Here is a 14,093-nt window from a genome sequence, read left to right as displayed (position 1 = left end):
TTTTAAATAGGGTAAATATTGATAAGATTGTGAATTATTCAGAATCTGCTTTTTTATGCTCTTCTTCCTCCAGGTTTTCCTACTAAGTACTATTTTGCCTTATGTAGAGTCTAAGAAGGTAGGGGAAGAGTGGGGGAAAAGGAGGAAAGTGAGGAAAAATATAAGATAACATAAAGCTCTTGGTACTGTTCTTGGGATTTATCAAGCACTTTACAAAATCATTAGTATTGCCACTGCTATTATTGTTATTACCATGAAACATACTTGTTTTCTGTTGGATTCTTTTAGGTACCTTCTTTTTAAGATTTTAGGTGTTCGGTTACTAGAGTCAAGCAGATCTGGCTTCAATTTACTGTTTTACTATTTATAGATGTGACTTTAAACAAATAACCATCTAAGTCTCAGCTTTTACCTCTCTAAAATGGAAATAACATTTATCTTATAGGTATCTTATGAGGGATTAAATATGAAAATGATTATAATATTTAGCTCAGTGCAATCACATATTAAGTGATTAATGTTTGTATTTGAAAAGTTATTCTTGATCTTTACAAGATATCTTTTCAGATTATATGTTTTCTTACTAAAATGGTCTTTCTGAAAATCATGTTTTCATCAAAGAAATAACTTCAGTGGTGAGGGGTTTTTCAGATAGTGTGGCAAGTGGGAGGGGAAAGTTTTTTGAGTAAAGGAGCATGTTTTAGTGGTGAGGAGGAGGCCTAAGGGAAGTAATTATATTTTTGAAAAGGAAGAAGGGAATTCGCTAATAATTAACTAATTTCTCTTCACTAAAAATAAATTTCTGTGAAAGGTCAGCTCTCCTTAAGCTTGAAGCTCTCGCCGTTGTTGCAGACATTATGAGTGGTGAAAACTTGTGCTCAACAATGACTGATAGGAGAGGACAAAAAAGTACTAAATAATGGTATTATTAGCTTTTTATTTTCCTAATGCAGATCCTTTAGGGAAGTGACTTATTAATGAAGCTAGAAAGGTTGATTTATCTTAATTTAGGTCCTGGTATTAAAATTGGTTATTATTAGTTTCCATGGTTCTCCGCCCCATAGTATGAAAGTTTTTATTGGTAGAGGTTTCCAAAAGGCACAGGGAGACTGCCATGTAAATAATATTTGCCTAGTTAATTAATTCTCTCTTGAAATTCAACAGACTTTGGGCCTTGGTAAATTATTATTATTTTTTTTTTTCATTTTAAAAAAAATTATTGAAGTATAGTTGATTTACAAGGTTGTGATAATTTCTGCTGTACAACAAAGAGATTCAGTTATACATGTACACACATCCATTCTTTCACATTCTTTTCCCACATAGATTATCACAGAATATTTTTTTTTACAGACTAAAATACATATGTTTAAACACAATTACATTCAGACAGATTATTATATCATGGATCTTAAGAAAGAGATTAAGTGTCTCTCTCTGGAGAAGTGGAATGGAAAATATGCTGAGACAAATAGGAAATTTATTCTGTGCTTTATCCCATTTTGTATGGCTTTCATCTTTACTATTTACTATTACATTTCAATTTTTCTTTAAAAATTAGCATTATATTAAAATTGTGTATGTTATGCAACTAAAATTTATAAAGAAGAAAGCCTTATATACCATTAAATATTTTATATAGCATAATAAAAAGAATAACTTAACTGGTAAGAATAACAAAAAGGAGTTCCCGTTGTGGCACAGTGGTTAACGAATCTGACTAGGAACCATGAGTTTGCAGGTTCAATCCCTGGTCTTGCTTGGTGGGTTAAGGATCTGGCGTTGCTGTAAGCTGTGGTGTAGGTCGCAGACGCGGCTCGGATCCCACGTTGCTGTGGCTCTGATGTAGGCCGGTGGCTATAGCTCTGATTAAACTCCTAGCCTGGGAACTCCATATGCCGTGGGAGTGGCCCTAGAAAAGGCAAAAAAAAAAAAAAAAAAGAATAACAAAAATAATACACCCTCTGAAAATAAGTAAAATATAAAATGCATAAATTGGTTAAAAAACAGTGTAACTGTATAAATATGTCCTCATAATTTGTTACATCTTACTGATTCCTCAATATAGGCATTACACCATTCTAGGTTATGTGATAAACAAGACATTATACCATGGAGAGAAATGGTTATTAATAATACAATTGTAGAACTATATTATTTAATTGTACAGTTGCATTATTATAATTATCATAAATTCTTTGATGGAGAGGAAATCAGAATCAGATGTAAGAAGACTTCAGCATTCCAAGAATGATGTCAAATGACCCCCTTCATTGTGGATTATGCACTTATTTATTATGAGATATATTTCTTCTCCAGAGATTCCTTGTTTGTGTCTCAATTGTAGATTTTTGGTTTGCAGGTATTCTGAAGTTTTGATATAAGAGTCTATATGTATATGAGATTGTCTTAAGTTGTTGATCTCTTAATGGCAAGTTCATCTCCAGTGTCCTGCATTTGTACCCACCTCTTCTCATGATTTCTGATTTTGGTGGTATAATTGTGCATGGATGATTTTGTACCTTTACTGTATATATTCCTTTACTGGTAAGCCTTGTCATTTGTGGAATTTTTGTTTCCTGTTGCTGTCTTTTCTTTTCTGCCTAGAGAAGTTCCTTTAGTATTTGTTGTAAAGCTGGTTTAGTGTTGCTGAATTCTCTCAACTTTTGCTTATCTGTGAAGGTTTTGATTTCTCCTTCAAATCTGAATGAGAGCCTTGCTGGGTAGAGTAATCTTGGCTGGAGGTTTTTTCCTTTCATCACGTTAAGTATATCATGCCACTCCCTTCTGGCCTGCAGAGTTTCTGTTGAAAAATCTGCCAGTAACCTTATCGGGGTTCCCTTGTATGTTATTTGTTTCTTTTCCCTAGCTGCTTTCAAAATTTTCTCTTTGTTTTTAATTTTGGTCATTTTGATTAATAATGTGTTTCAGAGTGTTCCTCCTTGGGTTTATTTTATATGGTACTTGTGCTTCCTGGATTTGAGTGAGTGATTCCTTCCCCATGTTAGGGAAGTTTTTGACTATTATCTCTTGGAATGTTTTTTCTGTCTCCTCTCTCTCTTCTCCTTCTGGCACCCCTATAATATGGATGTTGGTGCGTTTACCGTTGTCCCAGAGTTCTCTGAGACTCTCTTCATTTGTTTTCAATCTTTTTTCTCTTTTCTGTTCTGCATCCGTAATTTCCACCAATCTGTTCTCCACCTCGCTTATTCATTCTTCTGCCTCCTGTATTCTGCTGTTAGCGGCTTCTAGTGAATTTTTTATTTCAGTTATTGTATTTTGCATCTCTTCTTGTTTAAGTTTTATATCTTGTATCTCTTTGGTCAGTGTTTCCTGTAAGTTATCCATCTTTGCTTCCAGTTGATTTCCAAAGTCTTGCATCATCTTCAGCATCAACAGTCTAAAGTCTTTTTCCTGGAGGCTGAGAATCTCCTCATCACTTAGCTGATTTTCTGGGGTTTTTCCTTTCTCCCTCATCTGAGTTATAGTTCTCTGTCTGTTCATTTTTATAGGTTTTTGGTGTGGTGCCCTTTTTGCAGGCAATGGAGTGGTAGCCTCTCTTACTTCTGGTATCTGCCCCCCTTGTGGCTGAAGTTGGTATGGGGGCTTGCTGTAGGCTTCCTGATGGGAGGGGCTGATGCCTGCCCATTGGTAGGTGGAGCTGATTCTAACCCCTCTGGTGGGTGGGGCTTAGTCTCTGGATGGGATTAGAGGTGGGTGTGTGCCTGAGGGGTCTTTAGGTAGCCTGTTTACTGATACTGAGGGGCGGGGCTGTGGTCCCACCTGGATTGTTGTTAGCCCTGGGGCTTCTCAGCAGCTGACTGAGGGGTGGGGCCAGATCTTCCCAAAGTGGCCACCTCCAGAGAAAGGCAGCTACTGAATATTCCCGAGAGCTTTGCCTTCAATGTCCTTCCCTCACAACAAGCCACATTCACCCCTGTTTTCCCAGGATGTCCTCCAAGAACTGTAGTCAGGTTTGACCCAGATTGCTATGGAGACTTTGCCTTGCCCTGGGACCCAGTGCACGTGAAAGTCTGTGTGCGCCTTTTAAGAATGGGGTCTCCGTTTCCCCCAGTCCCGTGGAGCTCCTGTGCACAGGCCCCACTGGCCTTCAATGCCAGATGCTCCGGGGGCTCTTTCTCCCAGTGCCAGATCTCCACACGTGAGGGTTTGATGTGGGAGTCAGAACTCTCACTCCTGTAGGTGAGTCTCTGTGAACCAGTTAGTTTCCAGTCTATGGGGCTTCCCACCCGGGAGGTATGGGGTCGTTTATATTGCAAAATCGCCCCTCCTACCTCTTGATGTGGCCTCATCTTTGTCTTCTGGAGTAGGGTATCTTTCTTTTTAAAGGTTCCCGGTCCATTTGGGTGAAGATTGTTCAGCTTTTAGTTGTGAATTTTGTTTTTAGGAGAGAGAAGTTGAGCTCCAGTCCTTCTATTCTGCTATCTTAATCCTCTTTTTTTTTTTTTTTTTTTTGTCTTTTTGCCATTTCTTGGGCTACTTCCGTGGCATATGGAGGTTCCCAGGCTAGGGGTCTAATTGGAGCCACAGCAACACTGGATCTGAGCCGTGTCTGAAACCTATACCACAGTTCACGGCAATGCTGGATCCTTAACCCACTGAGGAAGGCCAGGGATTGATCCCGCAACCTCCTGGTTCCTAGTTGTATTCATTAACCACTGAGGCATGATGGGAACTCATGGGCTTTGGTAAATTATAAGAAACTGAAACAAATGAAAAATGGAGGGGCAAGAGCATCATCTCATTCCTTGTTAAATAATTATTAATATGATCTGTGTAATTTGTGTTTTGGATTTTCAATTAAAAGAAACGTCTAATTCTTTATGATTTTATTTGGCTTACAAACTTATACTTTTTTTCTTAGATTTATCATCAACCTTTTAAATTCTCTAGTTTTTTAATGAGAAAATAATAAAAAATTAAAGTCCATTGTTTTCCCCCCTCACTTTACCTAAATTGTCTTAACCTAGGATAAATGGCCCAAATGCTTCTTCAGTTATTCTATAAAAGCATCCCTAGAGACAGTTTATTATTTCTTGGGAGGTTTGGCCACAGCTGGCTGCTGTGACTGGGTGAATTCATTTTTAAACTTAATGGTTCGTGTGAATTTTGTATTTTACCTCATAACATACTGGTATTTGGTTTGATAACAAATAATTCAGGTTACTTCACAGCCAGCAAAACTGATACTACAAGAAGATGTTTTTTTCTATGATTTGGTTTTCTTCTCCATTGCCACATCTTTGCCAAGATGTTTCCATATCAGTTTGGAAAGTGTTGCCTTGTGGAGTGTTGTTTCTGCCTTTTGGATAAAACTAAATTAGATGGGGGGCCTGCTGGAAGGCTATAGAGGATCCATTTTGAAGGCTTCATCCAGGACTTGCTTTGGATCATATTCAGGCTGGTTGCCATTTTTCTTAATTCCTTTAGGTTTTTGAAAAGAATGTGATCGTTTTAACAATAGACTTAGCATTGAACCATGGCTCTACTATTTTCTCTGCTAGCTCTGTGACCATTAATATATCCCCTAATCTTTCTGATGTTCTTTGTCCTTTTTTATAAAATGTGTGTAGTGATACAGCTGACTGATTATGCTATTTCAAGGCTAAATGAGACAACATATGCAAAATGCCAAGCACATAGAAAGCTCTCAGATAGTGACTTTCCTTCCTCACCTCCATCTTTTGAAAATCTGAGAGAGTGGCACTAGAGCAAGCTCTGCCTCATTAAGGTGCCTGAGGGTGGATCCCTGTGACTGCCTAGGCTGAGTGTTGGTGATCTCAGTACTATCTGGAAGAGTGTCCTTGGGGGTCAGGCCAACCCTATCCCAGTGGTGGTGGCAGCTGATTCAGGCTGTGAAGGTTTTCTTTTTAAATCGGCTCACACCCTTTTTACTAAAAAATTTCTATTAGTAACCATAAACACCTAGATAACCTGGCTTTTAATAGCATGGAGTTGAAAGGGAGCAAACACACCAAGATGCAACTATGAGGTCTCCTGACAAACAGAGTGGTAAGGCCTCAGTGTTTCCAAATTTGGATTCATTAACGTTATAGTGAGAAAAGATCTGTGTAAATTGGTTATGAGGTTAAACCGAATTATTTATTTTGAAATATCCTAACCACCTGAGAACAGGGATCTTTGGGTCACTTTTAATGGCAGGTAGCAGCTTCACATTGCACCTGCTTTGTTTTTGACATTCTTTATTTATTTTCTAGCTGCACCCAAGGTATGCAGAAGTTCCCTAGGCCTGGGAATTGAACCCTTGCCACAGTAGTCACCCAAGCCACAGCAGTGACAACTCTGGATCTTTAACCCAGGGAACTCCTGTTGGTTTTTTTTTTTTTTTTTTTTTTTAAGGCCACATCTGCAGTATATGAAAATTCCCAGGCTAGGGGTCAAATTGGAGCTGCAGCTGCTGCCTACACCCTAAGCAAGGGGGACACCAGACCCAAACCGCATCTGTGACCTATGCTGCAGCTCACAGCAGCACTAGATCCTTAATTCACTGAGTGTGGCCAGGGATCGAACCCACATCCTCACAGACACTATGTTGGGCTCTTAACCTGCTGAGTCACAATAGGAACTCCAGGAACTTTGACATTCTTTTGGGCACTTATGATACAATAGTGAAAAAAACAATCTTAGAATCTGTGATTACAGATTTCTCATATTTATATACTGGTTGAAAAGCCAGGTAATAAATGACCTAAATTGTGATAAATGCTAAGAGGTTAGTACACAGAGTATTAGAGAATAACAGAAGAGACCTAATTTAGATAGGGTAGTGAGGGAAGACAGTTCTGAGGTGACTTTTAACCCAAGACCTAGAAACTAAGAAACACCTAGCTTTGTGAAGAACCTGGAGCAAAACTGCTATGATATAAGAGAAAATGCTGTTTGTTCTCTGCGCTGACATTGGGGGTCCACGTTGTAGTGTAGTGTTTGAGGGGCAGAGTGAAGGGATGAAGTTGAGCAGGTAGTCAGGGGCCAGGACATATAGAAGCTTTTATTTTAAGAGCAGTAGGAAGCTGTTTGATGGGTTTAATTTGGGAAGTGGCATGACCTGATTTGCATTTTTAAAAGGTCTTCTGGAAGCTGGGAGGAAAATAGATTATAAGGGGACCAGAATGGGAAATGAGGAGTTAAAGGCTACTGTAGTATCTAAGTGGAATGTGATGATAGTTTGGAGTTTAGTGGTAGCAGTGACAGTGGAGAGAAATATAGATGTAGGAGATAAATTTTGGAGATGGCATTGACAGGGCTTTCTAATGAAATGTGGAGTAAGGAAAAAAAAGGCAAAGATGACTTGGAGGTTTCTGTCCTTAGTAACTATTGGGAGAGAATAGACTAGGGAAGGAGAGAGATGAAATTAAGTGTTATGTTTAGGTCATGCTTCATTTGAAATGGCTCTAATAGACTCAAGAGAAAATATCAAATGGGCAATCAGATATTTGAAGTGGAGCTCAGAGAAGATGTCTGGGCTGGAGACAGAAATTAGGATTTATTATCATCTAAATGATATTTAAAGCCACAGGTAGGATAAGATCATTATGTGTAGTTTAAGTAAGAGAAGAGGGCTTGATACTGAACCCTGTATAACACCTACATTTAAAGATTGGACTGAAGAGCCAGCCAAGAAGACTGAGAGGAAGCTGCCACTGCAATAGCAACAAAAGCTGGAGACCGCAGTATCATTGAAGCTGAGAAAGACTGTTGTTTCAATAAAGGGTGACAATAACTTGTATCAAAGGCAAATGAGAGGTTGAATAAGATGATTTCTGAGAAGTGACCATTGCATTTGGCAATATAGAGATATTGTTGGCTTTGGTAAGTGGTTTCAGTGGAATCGTGCTGCCAGATACTATATTCACATGAGAGGAAGAGTGAAGGTAGAGAGGGATTTGAGAAAGTTGGGGGTTAAGCAAGTTGGGGAACAGCCTTTTGGGGGAAGTATAGCTTTGAAGAGAAGCAGAGAAATGAGGTGGGTATTCGATATTTTACATGCCTAAGTATTGTACATTACTTTATCCCAAACCTGTGAAGGCATTGAAGATCACATTTTTTTAAAGCTAAACTTCAAGCTAAGACAAGTCAATTATGACTTAAACCTCAGTTTTAGCCTTGTTTATCAGAACATCACAGGTAATACCTTCTGTTGCAATCTTTTCTGTTCAAATGATTCCAATTTTATTATTAACCAAGGATATATGATACAGATTTCTTATTATAAACTTTGCTGGATATTCAGTTCCTCTGTGTTCTTATAGATTTTGTCTGCTTTTTCTATCAGCCATTAAAAGAGATGTATGAAGTTTTCCACAGTAATTGTGAATTTGTGTACTTTCCCCTTTTAGTTTTTTTTTTTTTTTTTTTTTTTTTTGTCTTTTGTTGTTGTTGTTGTTGTTGTTGCTATTTCTTGGGCCGCTCCCGCGGCATATGGAGGTTCCCAGGCTAGGGGTCGAATCGGAGCTGCAGCCACCGGCCTATGCCAGAGCCACAGCAATGCGGGATCTGAGCAGCGTCTGCAACCTACACCACAACTCCTCCCCTTTTAGTTTTGTCAATTTTTTGCCTTCTATGCTTTTATGTACTATTGGGTTATATCTGTTGACTTTCTGTATAACAAACAACCTTAGAAATCTCTGGCGTGGAGTTCCCGTCGTGGCGCAGTGGTTAACGAATCCGACTAGGAACCATGAGGTTGCGGGTTCGGTCCCTGCCCTTGCTCAGTGGGTTAATGATCCGATCCGGCGTTGCCGTGAGCTGTGGTGTAGGTTGCAGACGCGGCTCGGATCCTGCATTGCTGTGGCTCTGGCATAGGCCGGTGGCTACAGCTCCGATTCAACCCCTAGCCTGGGAACCTCCATATGCCGCGGGAGCGGCCCAAGAAATAGCAAAAACAAAAAAAAAAAAAAAAAAAAAAGAAATCTCTGGCGTGTAATAATAAACATCCAATTTTTGCTCATGGGTCTAGGGTTGATTGCGTAGTTTGCTTTAGGCTGTAGGGCGAGTTTAGTTCTACTTCTTTTGGTGGTGTTTTGCATCTCCTGCTGATGGGGTAAGGTTATCTGGGACATTCGCTTATTATATTAGATCAGTGAGAACAAGACTCAATCCAAACTGTGTAGACGTATTTAAGACTCTACTCATGTCACGCTCACTGACAGTCCACTGGCTGATGCAAGTAACCTGGCCAAGCCTAATATTAAAGAGAATGGGGAGAATATCTTCAATGAGATGTAGAGGGATATGTATATTTGCTGAATAATAACCCAATTTATATAGGCATACATAGATTTATAATTGTGGTATCTTCTTAATGGGTTAACTTTTAAAATTATTACTATTAAATGTCTCTCTTTATCTTGACTAATGCTACTTTTGTTTGTCTGATACTCATGTACTATTATAGCATTTTGGTTTGTGTTTACATGTTATATCTTTTTCCATCCTGATCTTTCTGTATTTTTATTCAAAGTGTGTCTCTTGTAAGTCGCATATTGGGTTTTGTTCCATTTTTTCAGTAACAGCTTTATTGAGATATAATTAGCATGCCATTACATCCTTTTAAAATCAGTGCTTTTTAGTATATTCATATGATTATGCATGGATCACCACTGTCTAATTCCAGAATGCTTTTTTCCATTCCAAAAAGAAATTGTATACCCATTAGCAGCAGTCTTCTCTATTTTCCCTACCCCACAACCTCTCAGCTTCTGGCAGCCACTATATACTTTCTATATCTGTGTTTTTGCCTATTCTGGACATTTCATATAAATAGAATCATATGATATCTGGTCTTTTGTGTCTGATTTATTTCACTTAGATTGATTTTAGGTTCATTATATTATAGCATGTATTAGTACTTAATTCTTTTTTTAGTCTTTTTTTTTTGTTCTGTTTCAGTTTATTTTCTCTTGGCTTGCTTTCTAGTTCGTCAGTAATCTGCTGTTAAACTCATCTATTGAATCCTAATTTTAGTACTTGTTGTTCAATTCTAATATTTCCATTTTATATTTTTAATATTTTAATTCTATGCTTAAATTCTCAATATTTTCTATCTTGTTTCTTCATTTTCTTTTTTTTTAATCATTTTCTTAAACATGTTAACTATGGTGTTTTACTTTATAAGTTTTTATTTGCTAATTCTGTTTTCTGAATTGCCTGTGATTCTGTTTTTTTCTTTTGGTTGTCTGCCTTGTCTTTCTTGGAATATCTTGTAAATTTTGATAGAAAGGTGGATATTGTGTATAAAAATTGGTGAATCTTCAGACAATGTTTTCTTTTAGATAGGTTCTTTTTTTTCTCTGCTAGATACACAGAGTGGGGCTGATCACTTTAATCCAATGAGATTGAGGTTGAGATATGTTAAGGCTGACCTTCTAGAAGTTTCTACCAAGAGCTCTGTGTGTTCACTAGGGCTTCTTGCCCCAGTGAGTTCTGCACTCTCATTCTTGTCTCTTCAGCATTCTAAGGCTGGAGCAACTGAAAACCTCTTCCTGCTTTTTGAAGGCTTTCTGCTTAGCCTCTTGTCCTGCACTATTTGGCAGATGTCTTAAGGAGAAAGCTGGCTGTATGTCAGGCTTAGTTCTCTACTTCTCTCTTCTCTCTGGGATCTTGGCCCTTCAAGTTTCTAATTTTATTTTATTAGTCCTGGGAGATAAGCAAAAGCTCTGTTTCTGTGTTTTCCAGAAGCAGCCTTCCCTCTGGAGAGGAAAGCCTGGATGGCTTCTCAGCCTCTTGACCTTTACCCAGAGTTAGCAATACCCCGAGGGTAAGAGGGGCAGCAGAATATATCAGTTCACCTCAGTTCTTCTCTCCTCTCTGGAATCTTGGCTTCTCTAATCCCAGCTGCTTTATCAGCTTTCTCTTTAAACAGATAGTTTAAAAATATATATTATTTAAATATTTTAGAATATTTTTGATGAGAGAGTTGGTTTGCCACAGACTACTCCATCATACCTGAAATCAGTAGTTTGACCTAACTGCTTTTGTTTATGAGTGAGTCAGGCAGTGCTTGTCAGAAAAACATATTAACTTTTACAGTTCAGTCACATATATGCAGTTGACCTCCAGTTATTCTCTGTAAGAAGGTAAAGTTTTGATATTAATTACTCCAAACCTTGGAGATGGAGATTTATGTGTATGAGGCATTAGTTTGTGAAAGGCTTTTAAATAATTATAAAATATTTTCAAAGATTTCAATTCATTTGATCCTTTCAACTTTGTGAGGGTAAGCATTATTATCATCTTTACTTTCCAATTAAGAGATTAAGAGTTAAGCTTGAAAAGACTATGATTTATCTTCTGTCTTTCATGTGCTGCTTTTGGGTAGAATTAGGTCCGAAACCCATATCATATGACCCCAAATGTAGTATTTTTTTCCCCACATATGTCTGTTTGGAACTCTAGAAACTGGTTCTTGTTTAAATCAATTTGTTTTATCGCCTAATGGAGTACTCTATAATATTATAACTGTAAAGTAGTTTATAACTTACAGATATACTCAAAGAACATACTTTCCCTCCTAATTTGTTCTAAGTAGAACATAAGCTCACAAATAGTTGTTTTACTTTAACTGTCAACACTTGCAAGTGATAAATTTTATTTCTATCCTGTTTCTTTTTCTTTATTATGTAGTTTAGTAAAATGACCAAAGCAAAATTGAGTTCTAGAATAGAAATAAGACCTTTGAATAATCTATTAATAGAAGAGCTGTTTTCTTTTATTTCTAACAGACTCAGTTTATCACGAGGGTTCCTGGGTCTGATTGTTAAAATATTTCAATCACTTCCTCCTTTGTCAGCTGCCTTTATCAGTGGTTTGCTTCTTGTTACACCTCCTTCTTCTCTCTGTAATTGGCTATTTTTGATCTGCTATTACTCAGAAAACAAGATAACCAAGGGTGTTAAAATTGACTTTAAAAATAAGAATACCAGGAAGATATATAGATGGCCAACAAGCACATGAAAAAATGCTCAACATCTCTGATTATAAGAGAAATACAAATCAAAACTACCATGAGATACCACCTCACACCAGTCAGAATGACCATCATTAATAAGTCCACAAATAACAAGTGCTGGAGGGGTTGTGGAGAAAAGGGAACCCTCCTGTACTGCTGGTGGGAAGGTAAGCTGGTACAGCCACTATGGAGAACAGTTTGGAGATACCTTAGAGATATCTACATAGAACTACCATATGACCCAGCAGTCCCACTCTTGGGCATATATCCGGACAAAACTTTCCTTGAAAAAGACACATGCACACGCATGTTCATTGCAGCACTATTCACAATAGCCAAGACATGGAAACAACTAAATGTCCATCCACAAATGATTGGATTAGGAAGATGTGGTACACAATGGAATACTACTCAGCCATAAAAAAGAACAAAATAATGCCATTTGTAGTAACATGGATGGAACTAGATACTCTCGTACTGAGTGAAATAAGTCAGAAAGACAAAGACAAATATCATATGATATCACTTATATCTAGAATCTAATATATGGCACAAATGAACCTTTCCACAGAAAAGAAAATCATGGACTTAGAGAATAGACTTGTGGCTGCCTGGGGGGAGAGGGAGAGAGTGGGAGGGATCAGGAGTGTGGGGTTATCAGATGCAAACTATTGCTCTTGGAATGGATTTACAATGAGACCCTGCTCTGTGGCATTGAGAACTATGTCTAGATACTTATATCACAACAAAAGGAAGGGAGAAAAAAAATGTATACATGTAAGTATAACTTGGTCCCCATGCTGTATAGTGGAAAAATAAAAATAAAAAGGAAAAAAAAATAAAAATAAGAATACCATTTTAGGACTTTAGAAGGAAGCTAGAGTAGCTTTTCTTTATTTTATACTTAACGAAATTTAAGTCCAGAGAAATTAAGTTCATTGACCAAAATGTACAGCCAGTTAGTTGGCACAGTTAGGATGAGAACTAAATTTTCTTTTCTATGGACTATGGTATCATCAATTTTTCTATCATTTTTATTTTTTAGGGCCTAGAAGATGCTAATGAATAAAGCATATCATTCTTGAATATATAGAGACCTTTTAACTTCCTAACTGATAGAGGAATTCTGCCAGACATACTACAACAACATAAGTTTAATTTGTTTGTGTGTATGTGTTTATACTTATATAGTCTTAAATATAATTCTCAAAACCTTAAATTTTGTCATCTGTGATCTTAGAACAGGTATTTATTAATATAAATAAATCAGCCAATGTCTGTTTTCAGCCCATGCAGCTGAAATCCTATATGGTCTCCAATTTCCCGAAGTTTTCATGCTGAAGCCAGAAAAAGCCAATGATAGGAATATTTAAAGATTTCTGCTAAAAATTGCTGAGCATAATATATCTACTTGTAGTAGGTATATCATAGATGCCTAATAAATGTTTGGAAAATTCTCTTTCTAAAAACTTCAGAGAAAAAAATTGCCTAATAGTCACTTTGAATGAGTTTGCATTTAATATAGTATGAAGTAATGAAGCAATGTTAAGGAATTAAAGAGTAAAAGTATTTTCTTTCTACAATCCTAATTAGAATAGTCAGCATGTTGCTGTAATAAGTGGCTAACAAGTATTTTTGAGAAATTCAAATGATTTTATGAAGTGTTTTCAGTTAGGATGAATTTTGGGACTTTAGGTTAACCTGGCTATTGGAAAGTCTCATAGTTGAGACATTCTGTGGCTTAGGAGCTTACAAGAATTTCCTAACTGCAAAGATAGCCTGGCCATTGGCTTGTATACTGGACCCTAACTGGAAGTTCACCGGCTATGATTTTGTCTACCCTAGGCTCTGCCTAGGGTTCTCTGTCTATATTCATTTTTGAGGTGGAGCAGAGGTTAGTTACTTGACTATCTTTTGTGGAAATTTTCTTTTTCTCTTTAGATTGCTAATTTTGTTGAGTATGCCGCATCTTTAATGATGCTTTACTTTATGTTGGGCAAAAACTGATTGGAAGAAGCTCTTTAGCCAGTTATTTACACTAGATTGTTTTAATATTTAAGAGCCATCAATTTTTACCTTTGGGAAGGTGGTTTTATCTCTTGAG

General features: G+C 37.3%; 1 protein-coding gene across 7 annotated transcripts in view; it reads left to right on the top strand.

Moving 5' to 3' along the window:
* The window catches only part of TTC28 (tetratricopeptide repeat domain 28), a 609,616-nt gene that overhangs the window by 97,305 nt on the left and 498,218 nt on the right, over positions 1 to 14,093 (top strand). The window lies entirely within an intron of this gene.

The sequence above is a fragment of the Sus scrofa genome, chromosome 14, assembly GCF_054392235.1.
Source record: "Sus scrofa isolate SSC_HxYL_T2T_F1_AM1 chromosome 14, Sscrofa_HxYL_maternal_Yorkshire_Landrace_v2.0, whole genome shotgun sequence".
In the NCBI taxonomy this organism is placed as follows: domain Eukaryota; kingdom Metazoa; phylum Chordata; class Mammalia; order Artiodactyla; family Suidae; genus Sus; species Sus scrofa.
Note: the sequence above shows the minus strand (reverse complement) of the source record. Positions and strands in the feature narration are given on the sequence as shown.